Below are 24,254 nucleotides of genomic sequence, written 5' to 3'. Positions count from 1 at the left end.
GGTTCATCTAAAGTATCTAGTCAGTGAGTTGGATGCCCAACATGCTAGGGTGTGGGGCTAGCCTGGAGTCAAGTGTGCTGGGATGATCAGGGTGGAAACTGGATCGTGCTGTTCCACTCATCGATAGTGTTTAGCCCCTGGTTCACGGAGTTACAGCGTGTAATCCATTTACATTCGCATTTGTTCAAGAGCAGTTGTAAATTGCCGCCTCTGGGTGGGAGCCGCGGTTGGTCTATTACTTGCCACTTCATGTCAAGTGCGTCATGGTTCTTTTCCAGATAGTGTGATACCAGGGGAGCTGTGATGATCTTGCAGTGTATTCTGCTTTTATGCTGGATAATCCTTTGTTTCACCATTTGGGTTGTCTGTCCAATGTAAAGAAGATGGCACGGGCATTCAATGGCATAGATCACATTTTGTGACCGACAATTGGTTAGCGTGTTTAAGGGGTATGTTCGATTGTCGAATTCGAACTCCTTTGTGTTGATGGTGAGATCGCAGACACTGCATGACTGGCATTTGTAGTGGCCTAGTACCGGCGGTAGTCCCCATGTTGCAGTGATGGTATTCGAATGGGCGGGTTTGATAGGCCAAGTGATGGCATGAACCAGATGGTTCGAGAGGTTATCGCCTCGTTTGAATGAAAAAAGGGGGGGCTCTTGGAAAGATTTATTCGTTCTCAAAAGTGTCCAGTTTTTTGAGATAATCTTCTTAACTTGGTTGCTGCAGGGACTGAATTTAGAAACAAAAGGAATGCGGGAGTTGGTTTTTTTGGGTTGTGGTGTGAGGAGAAGATCACGATGGCAGTACCACGCTCTTTTGCGGGCGCGTGAAGTCAATCTACGAGGATATCCCCTGTCTATGAGTTTTTGCAGTAAGACATCGGATTCCCTGAAGTAGTCTTTGCGCCATTTGCAATTCCTCCGGATGCGGAGGAATTGACCATAGGGTAAGCCATCTTTGAGACCATGCGGATGGTAACTGGAATAGTGTAATAGGGTGTTCCTCTCTGTAGGTTTGCGATAGAGTGATGTTCCTATTATTCCTTCTTCCGCATGTATGTTAAGATCAAGGAAGGGAAGGTCATTGTTTTTGTATTCAAAAGTGAACTTCAAATGTCGTTGGGAGTAGTTCAGCCATTCAACAAAGGATGTTAGAGTGTCGGCATTACCTTTCCAAAACAAAAGAACATCATCTATATATCGTCGCCATAAGGAAATTTGAGGTCTGAATGGATTGTTAGGGTTGAGTATGAGGCATGTTTCTAGTTTGTGAACAAACAGGATAGCAAAATTAGGGGCAAAACAAGCTCCCATTGAGACACCTTTGATCTGCAGGTAAAAATCTTCACGATACAAAAAATAGTTGTTCTCTAAGGCAATACGTAAAAGGCTCATGATGAAATCCGTAGGAATACGGGTGGGCCTTGGTCTGTTTTCCAATAGTTCGTGGATGGCTAGAATACCCTCGTCATGTGGGATATTCGTGTAAAGTGATTCGATGTCGAGACCAGCCATCAGTTCGGTCTCTGGATCAAACGGTCTATCTTCGATGGTTCTGATCAGGTCCATGCTATCCCGTATGTAGGTGTCTGTGAGGGGGACAAACTCCTTGATGATAGCATCTATGTATTTACCCAGGGGCTCCAGAATGGAACCACATCCGGAAACAATAGGTCTGCCAGGAGGGTTCTGGATGTCCTTATGGATCTTCGGTAAAACATAAATCACTGGTGTGCGTGGATGGGCATTGTTGAGAAAAGTGAATTCCTTAGAGGAAATAATATCTTGGGTCTGTGCTTGTTTGGTGATTTGATTAATCTTGTTTCTGAGATCCGGGAGGGGATCATGGGTGAGTTTACGATAATGGGCAGTATTGGCCAGTTGCCTTTTGATCTCCAAATCATATTTTTCATTGTCCATGACAACGATGCCCCCGCCTTTGTCTGCCGGCTTGATAGTTAAATCAGATCTTTTCTTGAGGCTGATTAAGGCCTGTTTTTCAACCAACGGCAGGTTGTAAGGGACATATTCAAAAGCTTTCTGTACATTCGCAACTTCATGGAGTACTATTCTCTCAAAAGATAATATTTCTGGAGGCATGGTGTGTGAGGGTGGATTGAAGGTGGATGGAGGATGAAAAAGGATTGTGTTGGAACAAATCGGTTCTGGTTTATCTGCAAAGAATTGACGTAATCTGATTCGTCGGAAGAACTGTAGTAAGTGTGTGTGGAGTTCAAAGAAGTTACTTCGTTCCGTGGGTACAAAACTTAAGCCTCTACTGAGTAGTTTAGTTTCATTTTCGGAGAGATTGTATTTGGAAAGGTTGAAAATGGGGATCAAATCTACCAGTCTCTCGAGAGCCATTATTGCTGGGGTCCCCAGCGATAGAATTTGTTTCTGGTTTGTCTCTCTCCGGAGTATTGATTTTGGTAGTGGTTGCGTGCCCGTCGACGGTTCTGGCCGCGTCCGCGGCCCTGTTCTAAAAAACCAGGTGGTAAAAGAGGTGTAGGTCTGTTTGTATTTCTTGACGTACTGGGTTCCTCGTTTGAGCTTACTTCCTCGATTGAGGTGTTAGAAGAATCAGAAAAGGTGATATGTTGGTTGTTCCTGAATCTACCCCAGTTCCGTGTCCTTGGTGGATTGTAAGGGGTGTTGTAGAACTCGTCCTTGAGGTAAGGATAGGTTTTTTCTATACTATAGTATTTTATGTCCTTTTGTATCTTGGTGATTTTTTTGTTCAATTCAAAGGTATTGAAGGTGGTAATGGTCGAGTTGATTTTATCCAGAAGGTTCTTGGCTTCAGGTATAGAATCGTCTTCCAAGATGAGTTTCTCGATTTCGGCAATTTCTTCCAATTCCTTTTGGCTATGTTCTAAAGCCGTATCGATTCCCAACACCATCCAGTGGCAGGAGCAGGTGGTGGCCAGGTGACTAAAACCAGTACGAAATTTGGGATCTTGGGTGAAGATTGCTGGAATGTTGCGGATTTGTAGGCCCAGCGGAATAATTCCTGATTTGAGATATTCGGTGAGCATCCGGGCATGGAGGGTAGTACGGATCTGCTTCTTTTTAGTTTCTCGAGTCTGTCCAATAGAATCTTAGAGGAATTGGTGGCAGTGGAAGAGGTGGAAGGGGTGGATGTCGAGTTAGTGAGGAGGGAGGGGCCGCTCAAGATACGTTGAATATAATCTTCTGTGTAAATGGGAGCCTCTCTAGACATTTTCGATCAGAAGAAATGCTGACAGAAAAAACTAAATGAATTAGTTATGCTATGCTGTCGCATTGTAATGATGCCCTTAGTATTCTCACTCCAATCTATACCACTGAAGAGGTTAGAAATCCTATTTCCACTTCAATCTAAGCAATGTTTGGGAAGTGCTGGATACTGAAAGGGTTTTATATACTATTTCCACTCCAACCTATAGCAATTTGGAGAAGGTGTTGGAAACTGAAGGTAACATTCCCCATTCCCAATCCAATCTATACCAATTTAAAGAAGGTATTGCAGATTAAAGGGGTGAAAATGCTATTCACAGTCAAATATAAACCAATTTTGGGACAGTGTTAGACACTGAAGGGGTGACATTTACTATGTACACTTCAATCAAAAACAGTTTGTAAAGGTAACATTTACTATTCTCATTACAATCAATACCAATTATGAAGAAGCTAAAGGTGTGACATTTACTATTCCCACTCTAACCTAAAAATGAATATAGCCCCAAAGGATGGGGGCTCCGGGGACCTTCCTGGCTCAGGAGGGTGGCTGCTTGCCCCCTCCCAAAAAAAATAGAACACACCCCTAGGGCTGGTGTCCCAAAGACCTTTTCGAGGTGCCGGAAAGGTGGCCAGTAGACCAGCCTTACTAAAAACTTAAATATTGCTCTGGAGGAGGTCATTCCTTACATCCTGCCCTCATTTTGTGCCTGTCATTTTGCTTGTTGGGCTCATCTATCACGACAAGTGGCACCATAATAGGCGTTCCACAAACAAGGAAAGAGTTACGTTTTTAGCTATTTGAAAACTGAAATTTCTTCGCAGGTTGTTTCAAGTAGTGAGGCCAACTGTTCTACAGTCTCACTATCATGACTGAGCATGAGAAGCCTAGCTGCTTTCATCCATTCAGTTTTAGTGAAATGAACATTTGCATACATGATGACCTATAAGTCTAGCTTCAGAGCAATTCAAAAATGTATAGCACAAAAATTGTATAGTAGGCCTTCTGTGACTCAGGCATAGTTTTTTTTTTTGCGTCAGCATAATCTTACATAAATCGTGATAATTGGAAGTTGGCTATTATACAATAGCTTCGGGTGACTAGTTTGAGCATAAAATGTCTTGCAGGCTTTGGGTGCTGTGGACATGTGAGACACACACCTGATGCACAATATTTGACTTCCTAAAGTGCATGAATAATACATCGTGTAACATATCTACGTGAGAACATAGTTCATATACCAAAAAGTAGCGATGCGGAAGTGAGCTGAGAGGAGTACGCGGTGGTGACAGCTGAGAGGAGTATGCGGTGGTGGTGACGGCTCCTGACAGCTCCCATCTGGTGTGGTTCTATACTCGACAGACCACGGACCACGGACCTGAGCCTGTAAACAGCAAGCAGTTTTATTGGCAGTGGTAGAGTTGCGGCGGCAATACAGCGGTTTGGCGTTTTCATTTTCATCATGCTGCTGGGCTGCTGAACATCCGGAGATGCAGTGGGCACAGGTCGGGGAGCCCCCGTGCTACTTCGCATTGTGCCGCTCCTGTACCTGCACCACACAGCCGCCTCACCAACTGCCACAACAGCACACCCTCCTCCTTGGGGTTTGAGTGGCTGTAGAGATAGCTGGTTGGACGCACAGCAGGACCCAGAAGACCCAAAAGGACTCAGAACCAGAATCTCAAACCAGACCCAGAATGAGTGGACTGAGTCCGGAGCCATCCAGAGCTGAGGTAGATTGCTGCTGTGTGGTGGGGGGGACTTTGGGGTAGGACACAAAGGGGGGTGCTACCATCTTGAAGGAGGAGGCTAATCCATGGTACAGTGACCCTGTGGCTAACCCGCGGTACAGTGGCCCTATGGTTGCGATTCCTGTGACTGACAGTTCCCCCCTCCCCTGTTCCGTACAGCAGGACTACATGGCAGAACTACACTGCTCCTCACAGCTCTTCTGACTATAGCTCACTGATTACTTCAGCCTAAAGTGGTCACACAAGAAGGAATCAAGACTATCACACCCTTCATAATAAACAAACAAACAAGCAGATCATCTCTAGTCGAAATACAGACAAGGCATTCGGGGGACCCAGGACAGAGTACAGCACTGTATAGGAATAATACACAGATACACAGGCACAGACACTACATTTTATACACCCGGGGACCCCTGGATAAAGCTTATAACAGCAACACTCACATTCACACAGCTAGATAGGGAAGCCCACCCACCTCCCAGCAGGAATCCAACCGTACCAATGAGATCAACGCCCCAAGCAAGACAACATGCGCAAGTCCAAACAGCTACTCGACATAGCCAAACTAGGCAGCAGAAGTCAAGAGAGCAGGCCACAGATTGAGTGCGCAGGGCCAGGCTGCAGACTTCTGCATTTTACACCAATTGGAAACACTCGCACAAGGTCTTTGAGGCTCCAGGAATAGGACTACCTCTAGGACAACCACTAGAAAAATCAAGAGTGCAGAATCTGACAATAAAGACATAAGGGAGTGGCAGCAAAAGGGAAGCAATGAGGGACAGAAAAGTCTGTAGATCGGGGCAAGATAGGGACAGGGACCGAGCTGCACACCCTATCTACCACAGCAGCGGAGGGAAGAGAAGGACATGGTATCACCAGAAACCGGGCGACTCGCAAACTAGCAATAGGGCGCCTCCTGACACATCAGTATTTTAGAAGGCTGAAGACGGAAACCCCAGGAGATCACACAGGCTGTATGGTGGGAAATGAGGGGCTCACAGTGGACACCAGGCCAAGCCCCCTGCTAGCCAGCCAGGAGGCAACAATGGAGAGAGAGGCCCCCACTTTTATCCCAAATTGTATGATTCGGGATAGTCTAAAAGAATTGTTAATTACAGAGATGGTGAGACTCGCAGACACAGCAGATACGGCCACGGATAGTAACGGCACCCAAAATGCCATCAGCAAACAAATTAATAATAACATTACAGACCATCGGTTAGAGCAAACTGCGATCCTTGAGATATCGTCAACTATAAATGACGGCGAAGTACTAAGCAAGACGCAGGGTCGAATACTCTCTGGACCCATTCAAAATAAGAATTTCTTTGAAATCGAGGCCCTCGTTCACCACACTAACGACCAGCAACATGACACTCTGGATGATTCTACTAACCCTTGTGTCTGGGGAACCAATCATAACTGTTCCACACCCGTTAACAATTCCAGAAGGGTTCACATACAACAACAATTTGGTGATCTTTGCACCCCACATATACCATACACAGAGCCCATCACAACAACAGCAATATCAGCCAGCAAACCACAACCAATGGCAGTGGAACCCACAGGAGTCGCCATGGGTCAATATCCCATTGTAATGATCAGGATCCGACTTATAAGGATGGCCTGGAACTCATTCTGAACACAATAAATTCCTCTATGCTGGCAGCAGTAAAGACACTTACCTGGCAATCCCACAAATTAGTGATACAGGTGGAATTAATACATATGCTAGCACAAAGTGTTTTGACAATTAATAAAAAGGTGGACATGATTAACTCCAAAGTAGACAAATGGACTACTAGAGAAAATGGCCAAGAGGCTACCACAAGACAAGTAAAGAACTTTAGTGAAGCAATAGTAGAAAAAATAACTACACTGCCTGATTTGCTAATAACCTTAATAAATCAATCCAGGGAAGCATGGACAAACAACACACAAGATAGGAAAAACTCTGAAAATGAAGAACTGCCCCCTGGAGTAACAAAGAGCATTGATGGAACCAGAAGCAATAATTGGCACAGCTGTTCCAACCAGCGTCATGCTCCCGAGCAAAAGTGGCAGCCCTGCAACAAGCATACATGATGGACAAAAAAGCAGGACAACAGGCCAAAGAGTAATTGAAGGGTAGTTTTCCAGACGGCAAAAGAAAAAACTACGGAAATCACTGAAAACAAAAAGTGTGAAAGGGCAACTCTCCCAGACTAAGTCCATAACCAGTCTAACACTGGCACAGAGAGCACTGACAAGGGTGATTGAACTATCCCATCTTCCAAATGAGGAAACAGCACTATAGATGAAGTGGCTCAGGCAAGAAACTGCCAGAAAGCTTCCAGTTCAAAAAATCTGAATGTGAAGAACACAGAAGGTCCACATAAGGCAAATTCAATGTATCTCGATATACACACTGCTCCCAACTCTCAGGCACAATCCTACACCGAGGTGGTGAACACCAACCACAGAAATGTGGCTAAAAGAACAGAAAGTTGGCAGGCAAGGCCACCATCTGAGACCTGCAGAAGCACGATAACTCGAACAACAGGACACAGATCCACGGAAATGCAACCGTGCAAGAAGCCGGAGATGTCGTCACCGGCACCAGTATTCTTGCACACCAAAGGTATACCCACCACTAATGGAAATACAACGCAAAGGCCAAAATACAGCAACTTCACAAACTACAATAGCATGGAAGACAACAACACCCAATCAAAGGGCCCGGATGCTCAAGCAACCTTTCAGCATTAAACCATATGACATAACAAAAGATTCACCATGCTGGGAAAACAGCCAGATGAGGATTTATGATCAAACAAATTCACCCGACGGGCAAAGACATGAAATGGAGGGAAAAGACATGGTAAAAGAACCTTTTGATAACTCATCACTTACGGTAATTTTCACCCCCAAATTCAAGACAAGAGGCCCGGGAGACATCCTAAACCTCTCAAATATTATATATCTCCTGTTAAGCATACCCTCACTAGCCTATTTAATATCAGCTCATCTTGCATCAGTGCACTTTAAAAACTACACCTGGATAAGCTATAGGGAGACAACCCTGACAAAGTGGACCAGCAGGTTAGACACTCAAAACCTTATGGCAGAAAAAGAACTACTTAAGGTCTGGGGGATCCGTGTAGATAACTGCCCAACTGAAAAATACCCCAAGTACTATTATAGAGGTTACATAAACAAGTGGCACAAGAGCCACAGAAACGCATACTAAGGGGTACAAAATTGATTCTGAGTCAAACCTGCAATAGTAATATTAAAATCCAGCTTTGCAAGGGCAACTTAACTAGATATTGCATGGAGGTAAGAGCACCTAATGATGTAATGATATCTGAGGATTTGGCCTGGATCTCAACAGCACTGCATACCAATGGGAAGTCAAATTCCTAGCACAAGAAAACGTTCGATCTTTCACGGATCCAAACATCAATGGATACCAGGGAAAGCCAAAACGAACAACTTTGAAGGCATAAAAGAGCTGACAACAAGAACCAAGATCAGAATAATAAGTTGGAATGTGGCTGGGCTCAAATAGACTTTAGCTAATAAAGAAGCCATGGAATTCCTCAAAACAGGAGACATGCTATGCTTACAGGAAACATGGATGATAACACCAAGCTCTATTAAATATTTCCAGGTAACCCACACATTGGCCAATAAGAAAAACATCTTTGGAAGACCCTTCCCATCAACTTAAACTGATACTAGAGACTTTACTTATGTCACCAGACCAGTATGCTTATATACTCCCCCCAAAACACAATACTGTATCCTCTTTAGAGAATCAACAGGTTAAGGGGAATGTAACTGTGGTGTCTGGACGTGTGTGTTTGTAAATGTGTATCTTTTGTAAAGCACAATGGGGTGGATGGATGGAATGATGACATTAGGTGGGAATCCATCAGAGGGCACAAGTGGTGCTGGCACTACAGTGGTCACTTGTCAGAGCACCATTTCACATTGACTCAGTTTGAACATGCATGATACTCTTTTACTTGCTGGTGCTCCTTGTTCTATATCTGAATTTATAGGTTTTGGAATTTCATTGTCAGCACATAACACTTTTGTGAGGGAGCCAAGTTCATACTGTATTATTATCCTTGCAGTGCATTTCCAAGCATTACAAGGGTCTCATGCCTGGCCCAGCATTGGGTAATCTACCAACCTTTGCACATTTCAGGTCGCCTCTGTTGACCTACCTCTACAGCAATGTACTGTTTGACTATCTCTTTATCTTTTCACTTAGTTGGCCTACAACTCATCCATCTTCTCAATTAGTTCCCCTCCTCAAAAATGCCAGTGCTACTCTCCCAATTTAATCCCCAGCTCTTCATGTTCCGCCCATAGTTTGAATACGACATCGGGATATGTAACTAGTGGGCAAACATTATGTGTTTCTTTTTCAGCTACATTTTGCATTACATGTACTTACTTGATTCCGAGATTTGCTGTTTTCTGATAGTATATCCTATAAAATTCCAGTCAGAGTAGGTACCATAATCTCAGAGCAATCTCACAAACTCTAAAACAGATCAAACTTTAGTCTCCCTGATATACGTTTAGCCCATCCATCAACACTCATAACAAATGCTCTCAAACAACTCCACCCCATAAAACCAAGATTCATATTCTCTTTTGGTCTTTTGCACCAAAACTAATGGAAGAACAATACACAGAAATTCAATATGGGTCTCGTTTAAAAAACAAAATTGCAGAATGTTCGGAATTAAACTAAGTTTCAACTTTACGCTCTGTAATCACATTCCGCCTTACTTTAAATGCCTACATTGCCTCCTGGGATCAAAATACATGTGATTTAACCAGCTAAACACTATTCGCTAGTAACATCAACTAAAGGCCTGAGATGAGTTACATTAGTTCACACCTCTAAAGTTATTACTTGACGAGGAACTTCAGATGGAGGCAGTAAAATGGTGTATATTATAAACTGCACCCCAAATTAAAAAAATAACCATGACACTTACTGAAAGGCATTGACCATTTCTCTGACAGAAAGCAGGTATGGCATTCCATTTTTTTCCTTTTTCAACAATCTTTCTACAACTCATAAAAGTACTTCTATCCTGAATCACTCTCAGGGACTTCTCTAAAGTTTAAGATCCTGCATTCTGCAGTCCCTGAAGCAATCACTTTGATTACATCTAGAACATCACACAAAACGAATTACATTTAGGAATTACAAATATTTGGGATTTACACAGAATTTAATAGGAGAAAAATCCATGCATGATACAAAACCCCACAGTTTGTGTGTAAAATGAGTAATTACTCCTTTTGAGAAGAGTGGCAGATAAATTGAGTAACAGTGGAAACTGTACCTCATCCTCAAGGTCACTATAGCAGTATTACAGAATGTAAACTTCTCACAGAATTGACACGAATAGCATTTACAGTCACGCTCCAAGTACAAATATGTATATGTTTTCCTCAATATATTGCTTGTAGTAGAGCAGAATACCATCAGGCTACCTCATTACAATGGCAAAAGAAATTGAGTCAAAGTTAGTATTAGAGTCAGATAGTTAGGGGAATTATGCTTGCTGGGAGTAGGGCAATTGTTCTAATAATATGGAATTGTCCAAAGAACGTGGAGAATCAGCATCACTGAAAGAGAAACAACAGGAAGAGTTGACAGTATAAGATAGGTCTGTGTCATACCTGTGGGATTCGACTGACTCCTAGTATTCTGGCCATAGGCAGAGCACCTACTGTCAGGCCATCTCCCAGGAAGCCGGCCATCTTGGGCCTCCAATGACAGTCATAGTTGGGGATTGTCTCCTTCCCTCCTGAGAGCTGCTGCAAGGTGCCTCCGATAGCTCCCAACTCAGAGGAACATGAGTCATAGATCTGAAAACCCAAGGTGGTATTAGGTAGGAGATCTGGGCTTCGATTGATCTGATTAATGGCAAACACCATGGCGAGGACACATTGGTAGAGCTCTGTATAAATACTGGAGGTAGAAAACAAAGATTCATGAAGACAATTATGGAGTCTGTTTTCATGCATTGATTGGCATTGACTATCCACCTTGAACAGCAACAAGAAATAGGGTTTTCAAACACCTCAAGCAGTGACAATTAGCATTGCAACAAAGTCATCTTTTTACTTGTATTTACAGTTAAAAATTTCCCAAATTTCCCAAATGAGTGAAGGAGTGGTAGGGACCATACAAATGCACTGAACTGTAGTACCAGAGTATGAATCCAGCATGTTAAAAGTAATTGTGATCATCCACCAGGGTAAGCATGCTGAGATTGCCGGGATGGGAGTCAAAATGTTGACACTAGTCTCAGAAAATGAACTGTCTCTTTCCCAGTGATTGGACCACCCAATTGCGGCTCCTGCAGGTAAGCACGGTGGGGCAGTCCAGTGGGATGTCGACAGTACAGGGAAAAATAAAAAAATAAAAATCCTATTCTGTTGTCTATCGACATCTCCACTGCCCCACTGCTCTTACCTGCAGGAGACGCGACTGGGACCACTGCACACTTGTCCTTCAGCACATTACAACATAGGCTTTTCCCAGTATGGTCAACAGCCAATTTATACTTGTAGTAATCTGTTTTTGAGTAGTTTTTGCACACTACTCACTGTGCGGTTCACTTTATTTAGTGCTGTAGCACTTTGCTTTACCACTTAGGTTTGATAACAATTTATGTATTTTGTACTTAAAACAATGAGAATCTACGTATATCATACATACTGTGGCCTCTTAATTGATGTGTGTGACATCAAATTGGATCTCAATTCAAATCCACATATTATAGTCCAAGAGGTTCAATAGCCTACTAACAATTTTGGGAAAGAGTTTTGTTCATTGTTAAAAGGAAACACAGTCCTGGTGGTGGCTGAGGTATGAGGCATTTCTATTAGAATGCATGCAAAAGTGAAAAACTAAATTCAGAAACTAATTGATACAGATGTGCTCAAACCAGTGAAGGCAACAGAGTGGATAGCACTAGTAGTTATTGTGAAAAAACAGAACCACATGTTGATTTAAGGGCTCTCAATCACAAGGTAGTGGTGGACAAATTCCTACTTACTAATATTGAAGAGTTGGTGACAACCTTTGAATGGACTAACGTGTTTAGCACACTGGAAATGACTACTGTATATCACCAAGTTGAGTTCGACTTGTCCTTGCAACATTTTACAGCTTTCATAACTCCTATGGAGACTTTTAAATTCAATAGGCTAACTTTTGGGCTAATGTCTGAGGTGTTAAAGGATCTCCATGGAGTAAGGTAATACCAAGATGATTTACTGATTTTTGGTAAAGATAAGCAAGAGCATGATAAAAGGACATGCTTGGTTCTCACACTAATGAAGCCAGGTGTTACTCTTAAGGGAAAGAAATGTACATTGTGTGTAGAATAGTTGAAATATCTAGGTCACCTTATTTCCTCCAAGGGTATTTTGCTGAAACAGGAATTGGTGAACACTATAATGAAAATGGAAGAGCCCAAAAACAAGAAGGAGTTAATCTCTTTTCGAGGACTGATAGATTTTAATACCAGATGTGTGCAAAATGATGCAATGAAAATGGTAAATGTAGGATCTCAGTTGAGTTTGTATTTAGTTTAGAATTCTAAAAAGAGTTTGAAGAGTTGAAAACCGATCTTAAAAATGTTCCTAGCATAAAAGCATTTGTGTGAGGGGATGAGACAATAATAGTAACAGAGGCTAGTTTGAAATGTTTGGGAGATGTTCTGATTCAAAAAAGGAAGGGAGTTGAGGAGTTGATTGCATGTGCGTCAAGAAGCTTGAGACATTCAGAAAACAATTATTCAGTAATTGAACGAGAAGCTCTAGGAATTTACTGGGCTTTAAATAAATTCAGAAACTTTGTGTGGGTTACCTATTTTGAGGTTAGGTCAGATCACAAATCCTTGAAGGAGGGTTTCATGAAGAAAGGGTTGGATGTAATTTCTGCCAGGTTAGGAAGATAGCTAATTTCTCTACAAGATTTCAGCTTTGATGTGGAAAAAATACCAGGGGCCAAGAATTATTGCGCAGATTGTCTTTCTCGTCTTGTCAAAAGTAATGTTGAAGAAGAAGGGGGTCAAGAGGTAGAAGATGGATTGTTGGAAGAGACTGTAAGTGTGTGGGAAGACACTTTGGGTGTCATTTCAGAAGAAGAATGGGTAACTAAACTGGGAAATGGCAGAGGATTGTGTGAAGTCTTCACTGCTATAAGGGTGAATAAAATTGAAGATCTTGCCAAACCATGGTCTTTGGTGAAAGATGAATTGCCTGTGGATAGAGGATTCTTCACTAAGAGGTGCCAGGCTTATTCCTCCTGTAGGGTTAAGAAGCAAACTTATTTCATCGGCACACAAAGGTCACTTAGGAATTGTTAAGACCAAGGAAAGATTGTGTGCCAACTTCTGGTGGCCAGGTCTGGATACTGAGGTCTAAAGGTTTGTGCGGTATTGCATTGAATGCCGCAATAGTGATAATAATCTGTTCACCAGGCGGATTTCGATGGTATACAGGAGGTTGTCAGAACATCTATCGGAGGAGATTGTCATGGATATAATTGGCCCACTTAGAGGTGGACAGCAAACTCCTAACCTGATAGTTTTACTGGATCTTTACTGGAGCTTTATTCTCGGTGTGTGGAACTGAGCTGTGTTAAGGATCTATCGTCTTGTAGTATGATAAGGTTTTTAATGGCGATTTTTAAACATGAAAGCTTTTTCAAGTCACTGTTGACTGATAATTGTCCTCCGTTCTGCCCCGATGAGTTTGAAAGTTTCATAAAAGATTGTGGCATGGAGCACAAGAGGGCTTCTATTTTGCATCCTGAATCGAATGGGGCTGTGAAGAGGGTGAACAAAACCTTAAAGGAAATCAAACAGTTGCTTAAGATGAATAAAATGGATTTGAAGAGTGTGTTACATGAGGGCATCATGGCCTATCACATGTCTCCTCACTCCAAAACTGGAAAGTCACCCTTTAAATAATTTAAAGGATGATTTCCTAGTACCAAGTTATGTCTAGGATGTATAGATTAGAACAAGGGTGTAAAATTGATTGGTCTAGGAGATTGGTGTGATAAGGAGATTGAGTCTCTTTGAAAGAGAAAGGAGTACTTCGACAAAAGTAAAAGGGTGAAAGACATCACAATACAAGTGGGTGATATTCCAAAAAATATGGAACCTGTAGGGAGTGCTCAGTGGTCCAAATTTACACAGAATAAAAGAGTGATCAAAGTTTTTAATAACGAAACCAAACCAGATGACCGCAGGGTTTTGAACGTGAATCGGGCTGTGAAAGTGTGTGGAATTCCAGGAACTTCTCTCAAACATGATGTAGTACTGAACTTGAGTCATTCCAGTCAAAGTGACAAAAATAGAGTTGACAGAAGAATAAGTAGCAGGGTCTGCAAGGCCAAGTCTCATCTTAAAGATGCAGTGGTGAGCTAATAACCAGTGTCTTAGCTAGTATCCTATCTCTTCATGTTAGGTGAGAAAATTATAGGTAAATCAGTTGTTTAAGTGCACATACAACTTTGTTAAATTATTGATATGTACTATTTGTTGTGCAAGGAGAAGTGTGATGTCTTTGTAAGGTTCCATAGTTGCTTGTGCTGGAACCTTACAAGACAGTAAGAACGTGGTATATGTAGGGTGGCAGTTGAAGCTGGACCACCGGCTAGTTGGGATGTGATGAATCTTACATGGACTTGGCGTGGTTTGTCCATACACTATGATACCACAAAGTGACTCTTGTATTGAAAATGTAAATTATTGACCGGTATAAAATGTTATGTTATGTTATGAGTAGCTGTAAGGCCTACTGTCTCCCACAAAGGTATTCTGCCACCAAGCAAGTATGTGTTTCTAATTCTCTCTGTGGTATGCTAGTTAAATAAACATGTAACCACACTATCCCCTGGTGGTCCAGGGGGAGGGAACTAGAGGCGCGAGGCACCAGGAGCAGGCCAGCCTCCAACATAAAATGTTCAACACAAAATGGGGCGCTCCCAGATAAAGTGACCTAGGTGCAGAGGATTTAGATTGTGGGTGTATGCATCTCACAATATGTGTTGGACTGGTCTCACACACCACCTGGTGTCATGCTTCATCATTTATCGTCCTCGCCCTCCAGAAACTCCGTTTGGTGGAGGGCGGGCATACACCTGGCGACAGCAATGCACTTCTAAACTAAGTGGGGGCCCGTGAAAAGTGAATGAGCCATTATAGCTGTCAAATTAATTTTAATGTTATAGGCAGCTATATGTTTTTTTTTAAAAACTAGTAAACGGTGTAGTGGGGAATTTAATGTCCCCTCACCGTTATCGGTGTGGTCGGCATGTTTCTGCCGTGTGGCCCAGTTGGGTCTGTGGCATTCATTAGGACCAAAGTAAAGTGAAGGGCTCCGCTCTTACCAACCATCTGGTGATAAGATGCCACTGTTGTTTGGGTGGTGTTTGGTCTTTGTGTCTCGTTTGTGTGTGCTTGTGGGGTGCTGGGAGCAGTAAGTGCGGGAGTGTTTTGTGTAGGTCGTGGAAAGTGCATGTGAACTTGCAGGAGGCACATGTGAACGCTCCTCCCGTGTTTTGTGGTGCAGTGCGACAACAGTATGGCTAGCAGTAGCCGAGGTTGAGAGCACAGAGGAGTGCTGCGACGTAGCAGTGGATATGGGAGAACCAGAGTTCCTTGCACTGCCATTGTCCAGGGGAAGATGTGCATAAACAGGCTTGCCTTTGGCATGCCAGCAGCACATCTGCACTGCAGCTGCCATTAATTAGGTCATGGGAGGGGAAGAAGTGAAGCAGTGCCATGGGTGGGAAACCAGTGATGTCACGTCATTTGCATATGAGTAATGGGAACTGAAGACCCTTGCCTGACTTCTTCTTTAAAGGTGGTTTTGGCTGAAAAACCAGAGATGTCACTTCCTATGCATATGGATGATGGGAAATCCACTTATGTCAATGGGAAGAGAAATTACAGAATGAAATGAAGTCCTCTTGCTTGGCTTCTTCTTTTAACAATGGATTTGGCTAGAAATCACGTAATGATTATTCATCTACTCTATAGTGCATGCAATTATACCCCCTGAAAGAACCATTTTTCCTTTAATTGCTTTATTACCCATGTTCCCAGAGTACCATTGAGTTGGGTAACAATAAACATCTGTTACTCAGCGCTAAGATGCCTAAGGGTGAGCGTGCGATTTACAAATATACATCTGGTATAATGGGGTGACCCAGTGCTCCTCAAAACCTGGGTGTACAAGAATGTGGAGAATGTTGGTTATGTCGGGTAAATTGATGCGTTTAATAGTTGTTTGCACTCAGGCCTCGCAATTCTTTGTACGAACATCCTGTATGATTCCTATATATGGTTAACAGGATCAAGTACATTTCAATTTGCATCATAGAAACATTGCACCTGATAAGCAATGTTGATAAGCAATGGAATTTCACAAGTTGTGCAAATGTAAGTTTTCACATGTACACAGCCCCTTACCTTGTTGCTGAACCTTGCTGACTTGGATGTCCTGGTACACAACCTGCAGCAGCTCAGACATCTCCTACTCTGGCTGTTGATAATGACCTCCCACAGCACTTGCACAGCCCAGCACCGGGCACCCCAGCTCCACGGTGAAGAACCTACCCAGGCTGTCGCCGGCACCCGTCACCAGGTACAACTTGCCCACCAAGGTCTTTTACCGGGGCTGCACCAGCCTGCAACCTTTACAGAGGCCCAGAGCACCTTCAGGGTGACCAGCAGCAGCTCCAGCAGGATGCTGTTTAACCTGAGACTCAGGCAGAGAGGGCAGATCGCCTCGAAGAGTACAGAAAACACTCTTTGCCAAAATGGTAAGCGCCCTTAGAAAATGGAACTCAGCCTTTCATTACTCTTCCCCTTATGATTGCACTTAACCCCTCCACACCACACCTTGACCCATCCACATCACACCCTGACCCTCATGTATGAACTTCCTGAGTAACTGTCCCCACCTCCAGTGCTGCTAATAAGTGATAATTTAAAAAATGCACCCCGTCCCTGACCCCCCGCCCCCTAATCATTCTTAGAGCATTATGAGGCACAACGTGGATGTGTACATAAATTAAACATGCACTGCAGAGCCTAAGCACCTTACACTAGGCATGTGGTCCTCTGCATAAGTGTCACATGGTGCATAAGTGTTTTCTTTAATCCAACCACACTTTACATGCTGTACCTTTTAAGGCTGTACTTGGTAAACTACACATACCCATAATGCACAGTGTTAACAGCTAAAAATCCAGGAATAGTTAAACTGAAAGACTGGCATCTGAGAGGGGATTGTTTGACAGCTACGTAAATGAATGATGCATCAAAAAGAAGTGCAAGCACGGAGGCAGCAAGAGATAACGAGAAAGCAGCTACATTGGTACACAGGCTCACGCTCTACCTTTTATCTCAATGATTTGGCATTGCCAGTACTATCCAGATGGCCAGCAGGTGCCTCACATCACAGTTGCCTGCTGGAGGAAAGTAAACACCAGAGCTAAATCCAGAATGTTTCCACTCCTGGAGTTCAAAAGGGCTCAGGAATTAGAGGCGATTAAACACAAGGGAAAAATAGTACAGCATAATAGGTAAACATCTGCACAGTTATGGGGCCCGTGAGAGTCTGGCTTTCTCTGTAGCCAAGTACCGAACTCCTTATTAAAATAAACAGCCAGTGGTGCACACTTTATATGGAGACACTGCAGGCTCTGGTGATGGCGAGCACTAGTAAACTCCCCTAATCAGTGGAAGTCAGAGCTTTTGTCAAACTCCACACTCCAAGCAGAGTGCAGAGTGGCAAAACTCCACTAACTCCACCAGTGGTGCGGAATTTGCCACTCACTCTTACACAGTTTCCATTTTCTCACTATGGCTATGTTATTAGTTGATGGGTATGTTTACAAAAGTTAAGAATTCGCCATGTACTTTTATCACAATTTTGCATTAATGGAAAGTCAGCAACTTGCAGCATTCTGGGTTAGGGTTTTACATGCACTTAAGTATTCGGCTATATTTTTATCAACAAACTACTACCACTTCATTGAAGTGGTACTAGGCTGAGTTTATAAATGTGTATATATGATTGACATAGGGATTATTGAAAATGTGGTCCCTTAATACCTTTGCACCCGTTTTAAAAATTTCCACTGAAGCTTTTTTTATAAACTTATTTTGCCCTGGCGAGGTCCCGCTGGGACCCTTCCTAAGAGGTCTATAGGGTTAGGGGATTCCTACCCTGCACCCATCTCTTTCATTGATAACGTTTTTTTGGGGACTCGATAGAAGCTGTGCCCTAAGTTGGCTGTCAACACTTCTTGGTTGTAGTGTTGGCAGCCAATCAGATTACAGCACTGGGACTGTCACCTCCTTGGAGGATCTGCATCCCTATATATACAAATTTGAATTTCTTTTAATAACTCCTCAACTACTGAACAAATTTACAAAATGGTCGGTTTCTGGACCAACAGCTACCTTTCTGCCAAATTTGGTGCAATTCCGTTTAGAGGTTCGGGCTGTAGTAGTGTCTAAGATTTCTATGGGAATTACCATGGGAAACACATGTTTTTTGACCCCCTCTTAATATCAGCCCCCGCTTAACGGATCACACCAAAACTTTCCATGAACAACAAGAATCACCCAGACACTTCTTTGGGAATAGTTTGTGAAGATTTGTCAAACAGCACCAGAGATATAGGCAAGTCCAAAAGTGCTTTTCCTATGGAAATATGGTCCTAAATACAACTACCTACTGGTGTCTGTATACACACACACACACACACAAACATACACACACATATATATGCATGAACATACACACCCACACCCACACACACACACACACACACACACACACATATATATATATATATATATATATATATATATATATATATATATATATATATATACAGAGAGAGAGAAAGAGAGCGAGAGATAGAGGGAGAGAGAGAGAGAGAGATAGATATAGATATAGATATATAGCTATTTTCCACTTATCACTTTGACAAATAACCTCCTTGTTTCAATCAGCAGTTTGTTCAGGAGACACCAGTTTCAAAGGATGCATAATTACTTTTGGCAACGTCTGGATGCAGGAGGTTCTGTTAATAAGAAGTTAGTTGAAGGGATAATGGTCTCCAAATGGACAGCAGCCAGAATACCAATTGTCACATCTCCATCCTTGCAATAGCTTTCCATGGTTGGTGTGGAGAGCCCACAGAGAGTTGATCGATCTTTGGCTGCAGCAGCAGATGCCATTTCCCACAGACGTAGTAGCATAATCACGTGTGACAGGAAGATTTTTTGTGATGAGCCATGTTTGCATGCATGCTTTTCCATAGTATGTAGCTTTAGCTCAGTCTATATATGACACTGGCCCTAAAACACATATCAACAGGAGCATCATTTAAAATGTAACCACATGTTCTTCCTTATCATTATCACTTGTCTTCTGTCCACACTCTTGATTCCATGGGTATTGGTGGGTCATAGTTTAAACAGTAATAGTGAGAAAATGGAAACTTTCTGAACATGATGGAAAGAAGCTGAGGTTGTGAGGTTTGTGAGGATCTTTCACAATAATAAACTTATACTAGTTGAGGATCAATCCGTCCATTTCAATTGATGTTGTGTTTTCTATACCATAAAATCTGAAGCTGGGTCATTGATAGCTATGTCATTGACATCCATGAATAACTTCTGGCAGTGATGGATGGACATGAGGCACACAATTCCAATGCAAACTCAGTCCTTGCAACTTGACATATATTACGCTGAGAAGAAAATAAAAAAGAACAGGCATGACAGGTAAAGTAGAGTAAATAGAACTCAACATTTGAATCGATCTACATCACATAACCATCTTATGTAAATGGGATTCCAGTATTTAAAAATGCAGTAAAGAGATCTGACCACGTTTTAAAGGTCAGAGACCCAGATAAAAGCACTCAACAGAGCTACTGACCTGGGGAAAACATGGCAGCCAGCTAGGGAGCACGGTCGGGAGTTCCGGCGCACCGACGAATGAAAATAGACATTACTGAATAAGCCACTAATCCTTTTACAAGAGGCATTTCGTAAATGAATCTCTAAAATTAGTGGCAGCACACGCCTTTGTTTATGGCCTGCTCTTTTTTCAGCGCCACCGGTGTTGACTTCAGCACCTCTGATGCCCATTTGAACTATTTGTCGTTTCGGCTAGCGGCCGGCTACCCTCTGATACGTGCAGCCTGTCAGTTGCAAAGTTGTCGGCGGGCAGCAGCGCCTTTGATCTTCCGGGTTGCCTGTGTTGCTGGGGCTGCAGTGGATGTGAGAGAGGCCAGTTTCAGGAGATTACAAGAAATGAGGGGGACTGTGTGGGTGAGGCATTTAAAAGGAGTGAACAATTTAGTTTTTGCACAATTCAAACAAGTCAAAAACTCTCTGGCTCAGCGTCTACAGGGGGCTGGAAGTTCCCATAACCATATGAACCCCAAGAAAGGCAGCATAGGACCCCTCAGAAAGAGAAAAGGTATACCAAGAAAAGGGGTTGAGGAAGTAGGGAAGAAAGAAACCAGCACTGACAACAACCATCGATTTTCTGGGGGTTAACTCAGTAATTGAAGCTGGGGCATGCAAAAACAGGTACTCTCTATGAAATATAGAGTGCGTGTGATTATTAGCCCAAGGAGTGGGAGAACTAGTAGGTCGAGGGCAAGGGAAAATTAGGAGATGTATAATCAGCAAATTAGAATATTATCTTGGAATGTATATGGCCTCAGGGTGAATAGGAGAAGGAGAAAGATTTTAGAAATAATAAAGCTTTCTGAAAATGATATAATAATATTACAGGAGACTCATCTCCAACAAGAGGAATGGGGTGAGATTCTAAAATCAAGTAGGTGGACAGTACGGTTGATTTGCACTGATCAATCATGCAATGTAAAAGGAGTAGATATGCTGTTAAACAAAATCAGCAAATGTTAAAATATTGAGCTCTGTGGTGGATAGAGTGGGCAGATGGGCAATAGTTAACGTCAAAATTGACAATCTAGGATACACATTGGTAGGATATTACAGTCCTAATGTGGATGATCCGTCTCCCCTTAATGAACTTTGCAGGCACCTATTGGATGCTAAGTATAACATCATCATTGGGGGAGATTTAAACATTTTGATGAATCCTGCCCTGGATAAATCTTCAACAAAATGTACAGTTAACACCCCGAAAATGAGAAAGAGTATACAGCAGATTGTTAAGAATCTTGGCTTACTGGATATTTGGAGACTTAAAGCTGGTTCCAGGAAATAATTTACTTACCAGAATAAAAAGTATTCGCAGGCCTCTAGAATAGATTTATTTCTCGTTGACGCAAGATTGAGTAAAAACATTCTTATGGTTACGCATCGACTAGACACTAGAGCATCTCTCAGACCATGCAGCAGTGAGGTTAGAAGTCTCGGTGGGAAATAAACAAACCGAGTACATGTGGACTCTAGATAAAACACTTCTGGGGAAACAAAATGTGGTAGATGCTTTATAAAAGGAAGTGGCAGAGTTTTTTTTAAATAACTGGAAAGTCTGCAGCACCTCATATTGTATGGGATACTTTTAAGGCTTATCTCCGGGGGTGAGTAACAAGCTATGCAGCATTTAGATGGAAGGAAGGGAAAAGAGAGTTGAGAGAACTTGAGGTTAAAATGGAAACAGCGCAGAAAAGTCTATCTGACGGTCACAATCCCACTTTAAAAAATGAGCTCCAGGGTAAATTGAATGAGGCTAAAGGACATTTAGGTGAATTCTTGGAGAACAGGATCCGAGAGCATTGGGATGGCAGTAAAGTGGCCCACTATGAATATGGGGAAGGATTTGGGAAACTTCTTGCATGGAAGACATAGCACCATCAGTTAAAAAATAAGATTACAGAGGTGCAGATTGGTGCTACCCAAGAACAATGTGTTGAAGACTATAGTATTGGGAGGGCATTTAGGGACCTCTTCTGGAACATAAACACTGAAGAGACATAGTTTACCCAGAAAGAATTAGATGAATGGTTGAATCAAGATCCCCTTCCCAGGGTAGATATCAGTCAACAATAATTTCTCAACCAAGAACTCACCACCCTAGATTTAGAGAAATCAATTGCCCATTTAAAAAGAGGGAAAGCTGCACGTCCAGATGGCATCCCGAATGAGATGCACAAGGTCTTAAAGGAAATGTTGGTTCCACATCTAAATAAGTTATAAGATTAATTTTAAAACAAGACAAAGTTTCCTCGAAGTGTGAGTCTTATAGACCAATATCACTGTTAAACAGCGATTACAAAATATTCACACAAATTCAGCCACAAGGTTAAATGGTGTATTAGGCGAAATTATTCATGAGAACCAAAAGGGCTTTATAAAACATAGGCAAATCCGCGATTTAACACATGATTTGATCAGTGCAATCGAAATAGCTACCACAACTGGGTCTCCTCTAACTGTTATAATGATTGACGCAGCCAAAGCATTTGATCGAGTCAGCTGTCCTTATTGGTATGCATTCATTGAACAAAACAATTTAGGCAGCAACTTTCTCAAAGCCATACAATCAATATATGATGCATCAACAGTAAGGTAAGTGGGAAATGGGTCCCTTTCATCTAAGATCATGATAGGTCGGGGTACCAGGCAGGGATGCCCTTTGTCACCACTCCTTTTTAATTTGTATATAGAACCCATCGCTAGGAGAATAAGGTCAGAAAATGTATTTCCTCCTTTTTGATATCTAGATTGGGTAAAAAAAGGCGGCACTATATGCATTTGTTAATCTATACATCACACCGGGAGGTATCATTACGACTTATAATGAGAATAACAGAATAACAGAGACCTTTGAGAAAATCTCTGGATATTTAGTAAATAAGAATAAAATAGAAATCATGACATGGAACGGTTTAGTGGATTCCTTACTAGAAAAGCTAGAGATTAGATATCTAGGAGTAAGAATAGTTAAGGATTTGGACAAGATGGATTTCACTAATTTTAATGGAATCCATTTGGAGTCCAACAGGTGATACCTTTTTCGATTCTGGGTAGAACAAACTTGGTTGAGATGATAATCCTCCGTAAATTTACTTTTATTTTCAATTCTCTACCACTACACTTCAAGACTGAATGGTTTAGGAAACTGCAAGGTGACTTGAGCAGTTTTATATGGAAAAATAAAGCTGTGCCAATGGCCTGGAAAAAACTGCATAAAAAGAAAATGGATGGTGGGCTAGCATTACTTGCTTTTCAATTGTATCATTGGGCTCTTTTTCTAAAAAATATTAGACATCTTTTAATGGATAACAGGCAAAGAATTCCCCCTCACTTAAGGGTGTTGAGAAAGAATTTTCTGGATGAAGGAAATTATTTCTTATTTAAATACGGCCACCCCAAATTCCTCAAGAAAATTAAGTTTATGGTGTTATTAGCCTGTAAATTATGGGTCCAAAATAAATCAAGCAGATCTTGGGAATACCTTATTATAGTTGTAATGCCCCGTTTTGGAACTCACCGTACGCTCCCAAGTGTCTTCTGGACGCCTTAGCAATGCCTTTATTAGCAGTGGGTCTCACAAAATGGAGACAGCTTTTTGATCAAGGCTCATTGACATCATGGGATACATTAGCAGCAAGAACAAACTTTTCAATATCAAATTTCAAATACTTTCAACTAACAAGGTGGTCACATAATCAGTCACAAATCGGACTGGAAACAGAGCGGGAGGGTGAGCTAATGAGAAATCAAAGTTACGTGAAGGAGGTATCCAAATGGTATTGAATGTTCGTGGAAGAAGAGGACCGCTCCTTAAAAGCGCCAGAGGAGATATGGAGGACGGACATGCCGGAGTCAAATATACAAAGTTTCTGGCAAGTATCAATGGCTACAATTTGGCAAACAGTTAGACCCGCATCATTGAGGAAGAACCATCTTTTCACTCTGTACACAGTGTATTGGTCTCCAAAGAATCTGTCTGATATGGGTGGAAGCTAGCCAAGACAATGCCTGAAGTGCATGCTGGAAAACGCAGATGACGTCCACCTACTGTGGCAATGTCCAGTAATCCAACTCTTTCATCATGAGGTGGGTGACTTTGTGTCCATATTGTATGGGGGCAAATATAGAGGTAAGCCTTGAACTGGTTATAATTGGGAATGTACGAAGGGACGGGGGTAACCAAGTACTGGCAAAATCTCAGGCCCACCTTTTCTATGTAATAATAATAATT

The 24,254-nt window shown here is 42.2% G+C and overlaps 1 pseudogene; it reads right to left on the bottom strand.

Annotated features, from left to right (window-relative positions):
- Positions 1-19,357, bottom strand: part of LOC146796873 (extracellular calcium-sensing receptor-like) — a 125,741-nt pseudogene extending 106,384 nt beyond the window's left edge.
- Positions 19,358-24,254: the final 4,897 nt, after the last annotated feature.

Source organism: Triturus cristatus, chromosome 10, assembly GCF_964204655.1.
Source record: "Triturus cristatus chromosome 10, aTriCri1.1, whole genome shotgun sequence".
In the NCBI taxonomy this organism is placed as follows: domain Eukaryota; kingdom Metazoa; phylum Chordata; class Amphibia; order Caudata; family Salamandridae; genus Triturus; species Triturus cristatus.
This window is presented reverse-complemented; position numbering and strand designations above follow the sequence as displayed.